This window comes from Rattus norvegicus, chromosome 16, assembly GCF_036323735.1.
Source record: "Rattus norvegicus strain BN/NHsdMcwi chromosome 16, GRCr8, whole genome shotgun sequence".
In the NCBI taxonomy this organism is placed as follows: Eukaryota; Metazoa; Chordata; class Mammalia; order Rodentia; family Muridae; genus Rattus; species Rattus norvegicus.
In genome coordinates, this window is record NC_086034.1 from 62464574 (window position 1) to 62480981 (window position 16408).

The 16408-nt window shown below is 43.9% G+C and overlaps 1 protein-coding gene across 5 annotated transcripts in view; it reads right to left on the minus strand.

Moving 5' to 3' along the window:
• The window catches only part of Trmt9b (tRNA methyltransferase 9B (putative)), a 55902-nt gene that overhangs the window by 24949 nt on the left and 14545 nt on the right, over positions 1–16408 (minus strand). For all 5 annotated transcript variants that reach the window (XM_063275436.1, XM_063275435.1, XM_006253223.5 and 2 more), the window contains exon 3: positions 5887–6075. The gene's annotated coding sequence lies outside the window, so the exon portion shown is untranslated. The remainder of the gene's footprint in view (positions 1–5886; positions 6076–16408) is intronic.

Here is a 16408-nt window from a genome sequence, read left to right on the forward strand (position 1 = left end):
TAACTCGTGTTCAAGGGATAGTGACAGCGACTGTCACTAGTTAAGCAATCTATAAAACTTACAATGTAACCCTGGTAGAAACAAACAAAGTCAAACAGGAATAATAATAATGAAAATAATAAATATGATGATGGCAAAAAACAAGCAACTCCATGGATGTGTTAGCTTTTCTGTAACAAAATACCTGACGTGAACAACGTAAAAGGAGGGAGGTTTTCTTTTGCCTCACATTTCCATGGACATTTGGCCCAGTTACTTTGAGCTTATAAGCCGAGGGAGAACATCACGGCTGGGAGCCCGTGGCTAGGCAGTATCACCATATGGTATTCAGGAAGCCAAGGCAAAGAGCTAGAGAAAAGGACTGGGATGAAATATGTGCCTCAAGGGGACACCCACAGTGACCCACTTTCTCTAACCAGAACCCGCTCCCTAATTTCCAATCCCACTTTGCCATCAGGAGCACCCAAGTCTTTAGCAGGTGTTTTAATTATGGGTTTTGTTGCTGTGAAGAGATACCATGACCAAGGCAACTCTTATAAGGGCAAACGTTTAATTGGGACTATTTACAGTTTCAGAGGTTTAGTCTATTATCATCATGGCAGGAAGCATGGCAGTGTTCAGGGGACATGGTGTGGGAAGAGCAGGGAGTTCTACATTTTGATCCAAAGGCAGCCAAGAGGAGACTCTCTTCTACACTGGGTGGAACTTGAGCATAGTAGACCTTAAAGGCCGCCTACACAGTGACATACTTCCTTCAATAAGGCCACACCTACTCTAATAAAGCCATACCCTTTATACTGCCACTTCATGTGGCCAAACTTTGAAAAATCTATGGGGGGCCAAAACTAATCAAATCACCACAATACGTGACTTTAGGGACAGCCCAGATCCAACTGGTACCAACATCAAAAGGGGCACTTGGCAGGAAGAATGCAAGAAAAGTCCAGAAAAGGGGTTGGGGATTTAGCTCAGTGGTAGAGCGCTTACCTAGGAAGCGCAAGGCCCTGGGTTCGGTCCCCAGCTCCGGAAAAAAAAAAAAAAAAAAAAAAAAAAGAAAAGTCCAGAAAAGGTTCACGGATGTTGACATCTCTGTGTTCTTTTCCCTTGACCGCAAACCCCACTGGCCTTCACAGTGACCCCCCCACCCAACCTTAGGTCTCAGAAGCTGTGTTCAGATCACACTGCTGCTTGCTACTTTTCATGCTTCCCACTTTTTATTTTTAATAAACCCTGTCACCTGTGACTCTTTCCCATGGTAATTCTAAACATTTATTTATTTATTATGTATATGTTATACAACTTTCTGCCTGCATGTATGCCTGCAGCCAGAAGAGGGCACCAGACCTGATTATAGATGGTTGTGAGCCACCATGTGGTTGCTGGGAATTGAACTCAGGACCTCCGGAAGAGCAGACAGTGCTCTTAACTTCTGAGCCATCTCGCCAGCCCCTCCCATGGTAATTCTAGAAAAGCTGGGTCTCCTGGCTTCCAACGACTGCTCACATCTTGCTTATGGTCCAGAGTTCCTTTCCTGTTGTTTGTTTGTTTGTTTGTTTGTTTTTTAAACTCTGTATATGCAAATTGTGTTTTCTAATTATAAAAGTACAGTGGAATAAAACTAAACAGATTGAAGTGAGATCAGTGCTTTGCCAGAGTTTTTGGGTAGAGAGAGAACTGGGAGGTAAGAAGAGAAAGAACTATATCATGTTTCACTCCTCCATTTTGGTGATGACGTTGTAGCAGTTTGCTATTGCTTGTTTTGTTGTCGCTTGCTTTCGGTGTGTGTGTGTGTGTGTGTGTGTGTGTGTGTGTGTGTGTGTGTGTGTGTGTGTGTGTAATAGGGAGGAGGAGGATGGAGGAAGAGGGAAGAAGGGGGGACCACTCATGATGAGAAAGTAAGTGACTGTAAAGGTAAGGCACATGCCTGGTTTCAGTGCCCTCTAGAATGAAACACGTTTGGGGAGCAAAGGCCCCCGTGGTACTCATCGGTGAGTCAGGAGAGACGGGAAAAGTAGGAAGGATTCATAATAAACTACATGCTGAAACCCAGAACTATTTTCTGTCCCTCTTCTGATCTCTTGCATCTTGCCCTACTCAGATGGACTTGCGATGTCCCTGGGCATGTGTCCCACATCCCTGAACACATTTCATTGTTGAGGGTGAGCAGGTGAGCCAGGCTCTCGTGGGTCCTTCTGAGGATTATCTCAGTGTGGAGCTGAGCAGCAAGTGGCTTCCCCTCTGATGCCACAGTTGGAAACATGAAAGGGTCAAGCTGTGACTCCATCTTTCCTACCATATGGAAAGGACTCATCTCCAAGTAGAGGCAATGAGGTCAGGGAAGGCAAGCAGAGAAGAGAGAGGAGAGGAGAGAGTCCGGGTAGCGGGATACTGCCTTGCAGTATTCCAGTCTCTGTGGTTTGGGCTCCTGTGGCCCCACAAGTTAATCTTAACCCTCCAGGGCAGAGTCAATGCCTCCTCAACATAAGCTTGTTGTTTCTGATCTCTCACTGTCAGTCCAGCTACTCCTGACAGGAAGAGCTGCAACCTTCCTCAGAGCAAGAGAGAGAGAAGAAGAAACAATGGGAAATTAGCAGAGCAGGTGCCTGGCTGGGGACTGGCTAGGACATTAGCAATTCCTGCTCCTGGAAGCAGGGCCCTCATTAAGAAATCACAAGTGTTTGGATTGTCTCTTCTGCATGTGTGATTAAACACTTCATCTTCTCGAGTCAGGCAAAGTCACGTGACTGTCTGTGGGTGTCAATCATGATCCAAAAAGATGAGGCTGGCTTCTGAGTGGAAAAATCTTTAAGCAGCCTATGGCTTGCTGGATCCCTTTCCTTTGTCTCCAAAAGGGAAGTTTTATTAATTTTGCACAGACAAAGGGATCCTTATGGGAGAGCCCATGATGGTTTTATGGTTTTTAGACACAGAGCAGCAAGCATGTGAAGGACGGACAGGACAAATGAGAGACTGGAGCCAGGGAGTAAAGGCCAGGGCTGTTACCAAGAGATGTGTGTGAGGGTGGGAGAGTATGTGTGGAAGATAAGGGTTCCTTCAAAGCCTTTATACAGATGTGTTAGACTTCCAGTGAGTTCTTTGGTGACAAGGCTACTTTCTGTCCAGCCTTGGTAGGCAGAGCATGTCCCTCAAAACAACCTTTATGTTTTGCTGCCAAATGGCCCTTTCTGAAGTTACAGTGACTTCAGACTTCAGTGTGAAAGAGACAACATATCAATTTGAATTATTTTAAGATGGTACAACCCTAACACTCCCTCAGTCTATATTCTCTCTCTCTCTCTCTGTCTCTCTGTCTCTGTGTGTATTTCTCTATCTCGTGTGTGTCTGTCTTTGTCTCTTTCTGTCTCTGTCTCTCTCTGTCTCTGTGTTTCTCTCTGTGTCTCTCTCTGTCTCTCTCTGTCTCTGTCTCTGTGTGTGTCTGTCTCTGTCTCTTTCTCTGCCTTTTTATCTCTGTGTGTGTCTGTCTGTCTCTCTGTGTGTCTGCCTGTCTCTGTTTCTTTCACTGTCTTTGTTTCTGTCTCTCTGTGTCTGTGTCTGTCTCTTTCTCTCTATCTTTCTCTGTCTCTCTCTGTCTCTTCTGTCTGTCTCTCTGTCTCCGTCTCTGTCTCTCCGTCTCTGTCTCTCTCTCTGTCTCTCTATCTCTGTCTCTCTCTCTCTCTCTCTGTGGGGGGGTGTCACATGAACAGAATCCAGGGTCTCACGTACACTTTGCACTCTGCTGCTCTCACCCCTCCTCCCCCCTTCTCTATCATTGACCTGCACACCTCATCCTATAACATGTTTAATGAGGAAATAAAGAAAAAAACTCAAGGGCAACTCAGCGAGTTCTCTTTTTAATTTTTGAATTTTAAAAGAGGCATAGCTGACAAGCAAAACCCTGCACAGAACGAAAGTACCTAATCTGTTAAGTCTGGTTACATGTAGCCATGGAGAAAGCCACACAGACCATTAAGACAATGACCCTACCTCTCGACTCAAAGGTGTCCTTCCTTCAGTCCCTGTGTAGGAAGGTCTGTAGCTAGTGCTACCTTCCACCCTCACTGTGCTTAGTTTTGGGAATGCCAGCCTCCTGGGCTAAAAAAAAGAGGGAGCAGCAACAGCCACAATTTCAAGGGCAAGCTCTGGGTATATGATATGACCAAAATTAAAACAAAATGAGAGGTTTGCTTTCTTTCACCCAGGTATAGCACTTCTTGAAGGTCCATAAAAACACACCCAGTTTTCCATACATGGGTAAACATGCTAGGAAGAGCTAAACATGCTCCCAAGACAAGGCCTTCCTGCTGGTCCATCAAGGAGGCGGACATCACCCTTGACCCATAGATGTCTAAAGAACTCTGGGAAGGATTAGTCTTGTTCCCTAGAGCACTTCTTTCTCCAGTTCCATGACAGCATTTGTGACATCCCTGGCTTGCTGGCTATAATTTGTCATTTTTCTCTCCATGAATTTGGAATCTCTATTCTTGCAAAAGTCGAAGCCGTTTTCCTGAAGTATCTCTCAGTGTAGCCACACTTGGACCAGGCTCCAGCCCGTGAACCATCAAAAGACACACTCATATCTTAGCCAAGCCATTGCAGACATATATGCAGGGGCTACATAAACGGGCGAATGAGGAATGCAAGCTTTACCCCAGAGGGAGGAGGGACCCTTGAAGGATTTTCAACTTGCAATTGTGTGTGTTTTCAACTGGAGTATAAACTTAGAATGTGGGCACTGGGACGGGAGATATATGTGCTGCACATACATGATATGCATGACACATATAAAACATATAGAATACATACACCAACAAAATTGCCTCAGACGGTATGGATACAGAGCGTCACTAGATAATTACAGAGCAAATGAATTAATAGCTGTTTCTTTGACTCCTCTCACCAGACAATAATACTTTACTTGAGGCAAAGAGGTCTTAGGCTGAAGCTGTGAATACTTTGCCCAAGGCCCAGAAAGCTCCGAGAGGAGCAGAGCTAAGACTCAGGTTCCCTGGGACTATATTGTACTATTGTTTGTCTATTGAGAGACAAGGTTTATAGACACACCTAGCTATATAGCTGCCACATATCTTAAATAAATAATAAATATAAATATTATTATTAACGCCAGAGACACAGTATTTTATAAAAATTTGGCATCAAAATCTGCTTTAAATTTCCAAGGTATTGAAAATACCCAACTGTAATTCTGAAGTAAGACTCTAAGTTGATCAGAATAATGATAAGACTTATTTAGAATAGGTGGCCTTTATTGCTATTTCAAACACATGGCGCTTCAAACATCTCTGTTACTGTTTGCAAAACCTCTCACTTAAAAATGTTTATATTAGGCCAGAAAGTGGTGCTATATGCCTTTAATCCCAGCACTGGTGTAGGGCAGGGGTGCAGAACAGTTATATCTGTTTGAGTCTATTTGAGGTCAGTCTGGTCTAGAGTGAGTTCCAGGATTAAAAAAAAACCCATCTCAAAACACTACATATATATATATATATATATATATATATATATATATATATGTATATATATATGTGTGTGTGTGTGTATGTGTGTCTGTGCGTATGTATGAATATATGTGTGTGTATGTATATATGTATATGTATATATATATGTATGTATATGTGTGTGTATATATGTATATGTATATATATATATTTATTATCTTAGAAAAGCATTAGCAAATACCAAATAGGTTTGTATAGTTTTTATTTCCTTCCCTCACACAGTGCAAAAATGAAGCTTCAATCTACTTTCCAGCATCTCAGCATACATGTTAAACTATAGGCACTAGACTAATTGGATTTGATACATATGCCCACCACTCAATCCCCCCCCCCCCCAGTCTTTGAAATACAATGACAGGCAGCTACTAACCTGACTCATTTTGTGATCATGTGGATTATTTCTGGTTTTGGTAAATCACGGCAGTTTCCTTCCTCAGGGAGGAACAGTTCCTTCTCAGGGCTCTCAGTATATAACACACATGAAAGGAGCAGGAATTGAGTTAGTGAGCCCTTCACAAGATCCACCACTCAGTATGAGTCTCTGAAGAGAATCCAAGCCCTATGAGGAAAAACAACAAAAATGGGTCACTTAACAACATAAGAATATAAAACCTGCTATTGTCAAGTTGGTCTCTTGACCTATGCATCCCACTAAAGGAGGAAGGGGCTACAAAGAAAGGCCAGTATGTGGAATATACTAGAATTATCAAGATAGTTTGTAAACAAAAGTACTTTTACCCCAAATTATAAGCACAGAGAGTCATCTCAAACCCAGTGGTTTAAGATGTATTCTACTTGATATTATTGCTTTGCTACAGGACTGCAGCAATGAAATGACCCCTGGAGACAATCTGCTACACCCATAGACCAGTGTCTCTCAGCCATCATCAGAGAACCTTCCTCCTGTAGGAAATGGGAACGAATACAGAGACCCACAATTGGACAGAGCCCAGAATAGGAAAGACCTTGGAACACTCAGCCCTAAATGGGATGTCTTCATCAATCCTCTCCCCTCAAGGCTCAGGGAACTTCGAAGAAGAGGAGGCAGAAAGATTGTAAGAGCCAGTGGGATGGACGACACCAAGGAAACGCACCTTCCAAACAAGACAGGACTGACACAGCATACATGAACTCACAGAGACCGGGGCAGCAGTCTCCCCATTCACAGTATCAGCTACTGTGACAAGTCCTCCTGGTCAACCAGCAATGTTCATACTTTGTTTTTATTTTTATAATATTATCATGAAATCCATTAAAAGACTTTCAACAATAAAAAAAATGAAAAAAAGTAACCCACATAGCAAAAGTCTCTTTGTAACATAGAAATTGTGGGGTAGAGAATGAGATTCCAAGAGCAGCCTGACATCAAAGACAGAGCCCACTCTCTAGTAAACACTCTGTCTTCATTGCTTATCTATAAGTGAGGTCACCAGACTTCAATCTCCATCAGCCACTGTTGTCTGTGTTGAGCGGATCCTTTGTCTATGTTCTGCACACATGAAAGGACACAACATATGCCTTCTGGTACATGTGACAATTATCAAGGTGACTGAGTGGGATCCACATGGCTTCCCCCAGCTTGCTATTGCTCTTTTCCCACCCCAATCTTGGTCTCTGCAGTGTACATTGTATTGCCTATTCCCAAGTGACTTCTGAGCTCACAGAGAAGCTGACACAGGAAGTGGGATTGGTCCCTCCATTTCAGACTCAAGCTGATTCATCTCAAAGAGCTCTCCAGACCCATCCGCTGAGAACTGTCTGCCCCCATCCCCCAATTCTGAAACTAGGAGTAAAGAGAAGAGCAAAATGCCTCAAGAATAAAAACATTGTGTTTTCAAGAACAGCTAGAAGGTAACCCACTACCAAACATGGTTATTATTGTTTATCCCATGACCTAAAAATGCCCACAGAGGGAAAGAAGCTGGCCATTCAGCTACTGAGAGAAAGCTTGGTCAGGAACTCTAGCTGACTCCTTAACTTTCCTGGTCAGTTTCTGGTGCATGTCGCAAGACTGCAATTTTCCCTCAGTCCAACTACTCTGGTTGTCTGCAGACATTGTGAGCACTCGGTCTGCTAATAATTTGTTCTCTCTCTCTCTCTCTCTCTCTCTCTCTCTCTCCTAATTACTGTTCTATTATTTTTGCTTGCTATATAATTAATAAACTTATTCAAGACTCAAAATACAATGGGTATGGTAGGTCATTCTCTAAACTGTACAGAACCATCCCTATTTAAGGATCTCTGAGGAGTCTCTGGTCTTTTGCAATGACATTTGAACTCGAGATATCTGAAAGTCACAGGCAAGTATCTAGTCTGTGCTATTGAGCATCAAAAATGGTCTCCTTAGGGAGTACATTAGGGAGAGATTTTGAGTTAGCTCCTGGATAGTTACGTACCTGTTCCCAAACTGCTTTAATCATAACTAAGATAAATCTGTTACATAGGCTATGTCTGATGCAAAGTTTCCCCACCTGGATGACCCTTCCAAGTCTGGTCACACATTGTTATCTTGGCTTGGTTCTGCATGCACTTTTTCTTCAGCATTAGTGGCAGATCTGTTAGCCTTCTCTGACTTCTGAGGGCTCCAATGTCTTACTCAGTAAGAGCAGCTGATGGAAAGAGTTGGAAGCGATGTAGAAGGTACAGGTGAGCAACCTGGATTTTCTATAGGCTCCATGCAAATTCTCCATATGCCTGTATGTTACTGACTTAGGTGTCCTAAGTTAGATCCAAATTTGCCTCTTTCTAAAGTATTTGAATCCTGTTATCTCCTCCAGGAAGTTACTGAGTAAAACTGAAACACAGTAGTACCTATCTTTGTAAGTCTGAATTCAAATGAGTCCTTGAGCTCTGTCAGGCATTTGATATTAAAATAAATACACTGTCTCCGCTTCTCCTTGTGCTAATGGGAAACGATTTTCTGACACAAACCGCCTGAAATGATGAGGTGCAGCATGTGCGTGAGCTGTCCAGTAAGAGGGTCAGATCTTGACCACAGAGCAAAGGCAGTGTTAGGGTTAAAGGATTTTCTTGACTGAGTTAGCACAAAGCTATCATTTATTTAACAGAGTATTCTCAAGGTTCATATGCTTTTGTGTACAGATAAAACACCAAGGATAAAGATTAAACAGACCCTCCTCCCAGTCAGGGTTCCAAAATGGTCAATGCCATCAGAGGGGATATAAGAGGAGGTTCCGGGTGTAGGCCTGAGCAGGTGGTTCTTGTGGAATTTGAAGAACACGTAAAAGGGACTTGAGGCTTTGGATTGTGGACTGGTTAGAGATCATGACAACAGCAGCAGCAGCAGCAACAAGAATAAAACCCAACAAAGAAACAAAATAAAATATTATCCTCGCACTTGGCAACTAGGGTCATGGGAATATGCTCTATCAGAGAAGAATCATCCAGAGTGAGCAAGAATAAGGCGGGAATACACGGGCTGCTAATACTTGACCTCCACAGATGTCAGCTGGCCACATCTCCTAGAGTGACAGAGGATTCAATGCCATTAAAGAAGTATGAGGGGGCAGATACAAGGTAAGAATTGCACTGGTGACCATGAGACGAGAAAAGGAAGGTGTGTAGAAGTGAGCTTTCCCACTGTCTAGAGTCTAGCCTGAGAGAGATCATTCAAGAACGGCTGTGTACAAAACAAGTAAGCAAGGACTGACTGATCTTGCACATGAGGCAAGAGCTGCTTTTACAGTTGGGCGTGACAGGAACTCTAATTCTGTTAAGTAAGGAGACTAGTGAAACGATCTCATTAATGCCGAGAACTCTGCCCAGAAACTCCCTGAGATCCGCCAGAAAGATCCCAGTGAACATGGCAGCAAAGGGAACAACAGAAAGCCTACGAAGTGGGGCTTCCAACAACAAAATACAGGGCCCAGGGGGAATACGCCCCGCCTGCAATCACAATGCCTATCAGATGCATATCGAAGTGAAAGGGTCAAATAGGAAACGTGCTTCTTTTTTTGTATTAAGGAAAAAAGACCTGACATGTCCCCAACAAAACTTTACTCTTTTCTTCAAAAATTCCCAGGATTCTTTGTCTAAATGAACTTCTATTTCAGGGTGGACTATTATCCTCACAATCAAAGCCAGCAGGATGACATCCGGGTGGAGAACACGAGCATATGCAGCTGCTCCTCCACAGGCGATGGCCGGGTCTTCTTCATGCTAACTAGGTTATATAATTCACTCTGAGTTCACAGACTAGGAAATGCCAGAGAAGAACAAGAAAATCAAATATGAAATTTAAGGGAGATAGAAACAGAGTGGCCAGCTTCCCCCAGGCATCCGCTGCTGGTGTCAATTTGATGAAACTAGCCTCCAGTCTGCACAGAGATCAAAGCGCCAGATCTCACAAGAGCAGCCCTCAAGAAGATGATTCTGATGTTCTGGACAGCTAGAGCAGGCACAGCCATTCATCACTGGTCCATTTTCCTGTCAGGATGAATGGTCACCCGGGGCTGGGGGATGGAGAATTGGTCTTCAAAGAGATTTAAATGAAGACTGTAGGGCTTAACTAGAAAACAAGGAATGCACAAATAGTCGTGATTTTTTTCTTTTCTAGAATGAAATAGAGGGGAAAGTGCGGGACTGTGTCAGCATCTTTCACAGAATATATTTTGTAATGCAATTAGCTTTAAAGCACGCACTCTGCGTTTCTCACAGAAAGCACAAAGCTGAAGACATAACATACTTGGACCTCAGGATGAGTCCTTGTGTGTACCAAGTACAGAAAACCTGACTGGCAAGGACCTCATTTTGTGGGTTCCCCCAACTTGCCTCTCGTGTGTCTCCCCTAGTCCTTTCCATTCCCTTAGCCTGAGGTTAGCACTGACCTAGCCCAGGAGTCCTCTTCTCTAGGCGGTTTTACAGTCAGAGAAATCTCAAGGGGATATTTGCTTAACTAGTAAAAGCTGGTATTTCACTGAAATCTGGGACAGGAGTTGGGGAGATCACATGGATGACAGACAGCTTGACACACAGGGATTTTTAAAACTCAGCATTTCCCGTCACCATAATTGCTCAGTTGGAGGGAGATCGTCACTCCCACGGAAGGTGAGAGACTGTCGTTTCAGGAAGAAGAGTCCTTTCAAATGGGATAAAGATGAACGGCATGAAAAGATAAACGAAACCGTGTTTGTAAACGTTTTTACCTCACTGTGCCCTGACGACAACATTTTCACAAACTAACCCTGTCATAAAGAACTGGATTTGGGGAAACAACTGTAATGGCGTCCTACCCCTGCCCCTTCAGACTTCCCACTTTCATAGACCTATACTCTGAAGCTCGCCCTGGTAGTCTGCCACGGTCAGCGCTGACCAACAGAAATCCTAGTACGTTAGCACGCTACAGAAAGGCTGCCCCGGTCTGAGTCCAGCTTGGCCTTGGGTAGCTCTGCTCATGACTCAACTGCCTTAGACAACTGCACTCTGCCGTAGCCCTGGCAGAAGACGGCACGCCCTTGGTTTCAGGGAGAGAAGAACTTCATATCAGGATAGAAATCAACGCACAGCTTCTCTCATGAAGAAGATATGGCTGGGACGAAGAACCATGTACACTGTGGCACAAACTTCCGGTCTCAGCCCTGCCTTCATTCTCTGTTTATGATCTGAATACACTTCGTGTCTTCACACGATTCCCTCTCTGCCTGCAGTTTCCTTTCACCCCTGGACCACTGCAGACACATAATTGAGGCTGGCCTTGTGCTACCTTCTCTGTGGAGCTCTTCCCTCCCACAGATAAGCAACACTTATCTGTATAGATGTGTACATCTACCCGTACAGGTCTGTATAGACGCTCTCTATACCGCCCTATATTATTCAGATACACTGGGCTACTTGCACTGCAGTGACTGCTTAGAGGTTCTACCGTTGTCCAACACTGAGCTATAGTATGTAATTTCCATACTAATCTCATAGTATGGAAAGCTGGTGAGATTGGGGGGCCATGTCTGTCTCCTTAATCACCGAAACAGGGGAGTTTCCCCATTCACTGTTTCCTGGAGGGATGTTTTAGTGGGTTAAATGGTGGTCCTCCAAAAGATGTCTTCATCACTGGGACCTGCAAGAACTGGTGTATTTGGAAAACATGAGTCTACGGATGTACTTAAGGGCTTCAAGATGAGATTATCCTGGTTATCCACATCCAGCCTGCATCCAAAGGGAGGTGTTCTTACAACACATGGCAGAGGAGAAGGAAGGGGAAGATGGGAGATTGTGATTTCAGGGATGGTGACACAGACGGCGATGCCTGGAGCCACTAGCAATGGTATCAAAATGGTGAGGATTTCCTCTGGAACTTTCCATGGTACATGACACTGCTCACCAATTGATTTAGGATATTTGGATTTCAGAGGCCTGAAAGAGGACATTTCTATTATTTTAGGCTACACACTTTGTGGCCCTATATTATAGCATCCCTAGAAATCAAATAGCATGATCTGGTCATGAGACCTACACTCAGCCACTAAAGAGTCTTATGCTCCTTACGTAGATTCCGGAGACTGAACCTGAGTCACGTGGCTTGTGAGACTAGTGCCCTCGTGGCCTGAGCCATCTCCTCTGCCCATCTTAACTGATTTAAAAAAAACCTATTCATCATCTATTTTAATTTTTGTGTGTGAGTGATTCCCTTCCACATGGGTACCACATGTGAGAAGCACCTGCAGAGGCCAGAAGAAGGCATCAGGCTCTCTAGAACTTGAATTATATAGATGGTCATTAGCTCCCATGGGAGTGTTCGGCACTGAACCCATGTTCTCTGCAAGCACAGGAGGGCTTTCAACTGCTGAAACACACCTCTAAACCCCAATTTTGACTAAGTTTTAAAGCATTGGCAGTTGTGCTCCAATCCACTCGGTGAAATATACAAATTTCGAGCAGCATCATTAATGACCCGGAGAGTGAGCTGGTGGCTTCCAGTGGCTTAACCACTTGGGTTGTAGGAATTAGGTGCCCACACAGAGGAGTTAGCATTTAGGAGTCAGTGCTGCTCTCTCTGGAGGAATGAATTAAGGAGGTAGTAAGGCACTTGAGTAGCTTAAGAAGGAGAAAATTAAACTCTAATGACTGAGGCGTTAACTTGAACTGTCAGCATGAGTCCCAGAACTACTGAAGTTTCACTAGGTTACTAAAGCTCAACAACGAAGAACTCAGAAGTTAATAAAAGGCATGAGCATTCGCACCTTGCCAAGTACTTTAGGTGAAGTTCTAAGATTCGGGATAAAAGCTGGACTTTAGAATTTAGGGACATGTGCCTTCTTCTCCTGCATAAGGAGCAGACCTTTCAGGCAGACCTACTCCCACCCCAAAGAAGTTTATCAACGAGAGGCAACTCAATCAATTCCATGTTTCCTCTGATTCTCATAGCCCGTAGGTCTGTGGTAACTGTCCAGCATCCTTTGAAGGACAGTTACAAAGCCAAACCCACAGGGAAACCCAGGATAATTACAGGTGCTAGATGAGCGTTCCCCAACAGCTTGACGCTTCAGTCCCGACAGTTCCCAAGAGTTTCATTTTCTCACCCTTGAAGGAATTGGTAGATGATAAGTTCATGCGAGTCACTCCACTAACGTATTTGCATACCATCTTCATATTTGCATAAGATTTTCCTATCTTCTTCAGAGGGCAGGAGATGAACTATGCTGTCCTATAAAGCCATCCCATGCCCCTACCCTGAATCTAGCTCTGACAGTGAACGAGTTCCTCCTGCTTTCTTCTCAATCATCAATTTTCTCCTTGCTCCTAGATCCTCTCATTAGTTTAAAGTGTGTTCCAATAAGCTCTAAAAAAATGAACAGTCCTTTCATGTGTGAACATAGATCATGGTCTAGGTTAAGCCCTCGTTTCACAGCCGCCTCTAAGGACCAAGTTCTTAAATTAAGCTGCCCCAGCTTGATGGCTTTCCTCTCCTCTCATCTGCCAACCCTACATTTATGATCACAGAACACCTGGCAATGCCAGGTCTGTGGCTGTCATCCAGCAAACTGGGTGACGTGGAGAAAATAATAAGAATTAAAAAATGATAAAAAAGGAAGTCAAAAGGGAAGGAAGGGAAGAGGGGAGAGGGAGGGGAAGGGGAAAGGAAGAGGTAGGGGAAGGGGAGAGAAAGGGGGAGGGGAGAGAAGGTCCCCATCACTGCTGTTTTTCTCTGCCCAGCTTTAAACCAGAGAACCTATGTGTTTGCTTGTCAGGTGTATGGTGTCATAGCACCCTTTCCTTTGCTCCCACTCTAAATCACTGCTTTCACCCCATGCGGAACAGCCACAAGCTACAACAGTCTCTCCTCCATTTTCATCAAAGCCTTCTTACGGTTAGACTGTTCCTTTGCCAAACGGTAACTGTGAACAAGGAGGACTTGTAGATGACTTCATGTACCTGGAGATGGAATCTATGGGGATCATTCTGCTGCTGTTAAAAGAGGCCTGGGCAGAGACACAGATCTTTTTCACTGACTTTCAGACAGGGAAAAACTCTCCTGGTGGTGATGCTTGCACAGTTACATGAATGTATGTAATGCCACTGTAATGTACATCTAGAAATGGTTAAAATAAAAACAAATCTTTCAGTTACTTCTGCAAGTCCTGCTTAGGTAGTGTGGCCACCGACCTTATCACGATAGCAACAGCCACCAAAACACTCAGGACCACACCTGTTATCAAAATAAAAGCTTCCCTCTCTAAACTTTCCCCTGCTTTGTGTTTGGAGGGCAGGGCTTTACAAACAACAAGTCTTCTTTGCCAGGTGACAATGCCAACAGGGGACTTTGAAGGCAAGAGTCAGAGAAGGGAGCAGTTCTCTCTGTTAGCTTCCTGTTCCTGCCAGAGTTGCCTGGCAACAGTCCTTCCGCACAACCTTCTTTTCTAGGAGCAGTTGGTCCGTCTCTAATTGTTTCCACTCTCCCAGACTCAGCTCTTTATTCCCCTAAGAGACACCGCAATGGGCAACCAAGAGCCTTCTTAGAAGATGTGGATCCGGGACCCTTGCTATTCCCTGGTCTTGCGTATCAGCCCCTGCCTCCAACTCAGATGTTTGGAAAATGCTCATAAGTTTCTAGGAATATCCACTTTATGCTTCCTCCCATCTATTTGCTTATTTACTATTTTAAACATTTATTTAGTGTGTGTGTCGTGTGTCGTGTGTCATGTGTGTATGTGTGTGTGTGTGTGTGTGTGTGTGTGTGTGTGTGTGTACATATAGTCTAGTATGTGTGTGATGGTCCAAGTATAACTTGTGAAAGTTGGCTCTCTCCTTCTATCATGAGGATTCTGGTAATTGAACGCAGGTTCTCAGGCTTGGCAGCAAGCATCTACACCTGCCGAGCCACCTTGCTAACCAAATCCTATTTCTTAATTTCTGTCAGCACCTTCTCCAGTTTTTTGTTTGTTTTGTTTCTCTTTTGATGTAGAACAAGCTATCTATACGATGCTCAATAAATTAATAAAATACTTTTAAATCTCAGCCATATGCTGGATAATTTAGGGTAGGTGCTTTAATAATAGTCGTTTTAAATCCAGCAAAGGTACAGTTTGAAATACCAATATATATTAAGCCCCATACAAATTCAAAGTAGAAGTCACATGTTGGCGTGATGAAAAAAAAGTGCTAACAACAATCTCAAGTGGTCGGTCCTGCGCATGAGTCCATACAAGTGTGCTAGGTGGACGCAGCAGGCACTATGGGCATGTTTGTACAGGCACATGCACACACACACACACACACACACACACACACGAACTTGGGAGGGGACACAGGAGGGGTTGAGGGAAGGGAGGGGCAGAAGTGATCCAGATGCAGAACTTATATACAACGTTCTCTGTTGAGGGACATCTGGGTTCTTTCCAGCTTCTGGCTATTATAAATAAGGCTGCTATGAACATAGTGGAGCACATGTCTTTGTTATATTTTGGGGCATCTTTTGGGTATATGCCCAGGAGTGGTATAGCTGGGTCCTCAGGTAGTACTATGTCCAATTTTCTGAGGAACCGCCACACTGATTTCCAGAGTGGTCACCTGATCCAGTGAGAGCCTGAGAGCTAAACACGTAGAGGGAGGAGTTCTCCTGGACTGAATTTGTAAACAACATTCAGCCCGCAGATTAGAAAGCCAGAACCAATTGTTTTATACTTAATTAGAAATATCTAGTTCTTGATGACAAAGAAACTGGGATTGTCTGTCATTGGACAGCATTCGTTTAGAAGAGAAAAATCCACATGGAGCCATTCCATCTAAAGGGCCAGCCTACCTGCTGCTAAAGTAAAGGATCAGACACAGAAAGATCTGAGGACCTTGTTCCCTTCTGACACTATCCTTATTAACAGGCCACAACCCAGGAAGGTTCCTTACTTTTGCAGACTTCCATACAGTCCCTTGACATCATAGATAACATTGATAATTGGACTAGCATCTCTCATTCACTATGTAAATAGTGTATATTGACTTTTGAAAATTATGTTCTTTATTGTGTGTATGTGTGTGCACCTGTGTGCCACGGTGTACCTGTGGAGGCCACGGGACAAGCTGTGGGATTCAGCTTTCTCCTTCTACCATATGGAACCTGGGGATTGATCTCTTGTTGGCCAGCAAGCACCTTTCCTGGCTAAGCCATCTAACCCATCGGTGCAAATACCGTCTTTTAAAAAGCAGCTGTATCAAAAGGCTCCTCGACCTTTGAGGAGCGATGTGGCAAAGTTAAACTTGTAACAACACTTGAAATCCAGTGGCTAAGCTTGGTCCCGGTTACCATCGGCATGGCTTTATCATACAATGTTCTGAAACATTACAGCACAGCAATCCCTCCTCCACTGAGAATATACCATCTGCCACTGGGTGGATTAATGTTTGTCATTATAGTGGGAAAGTGACTACTTTAACAGAAAAAC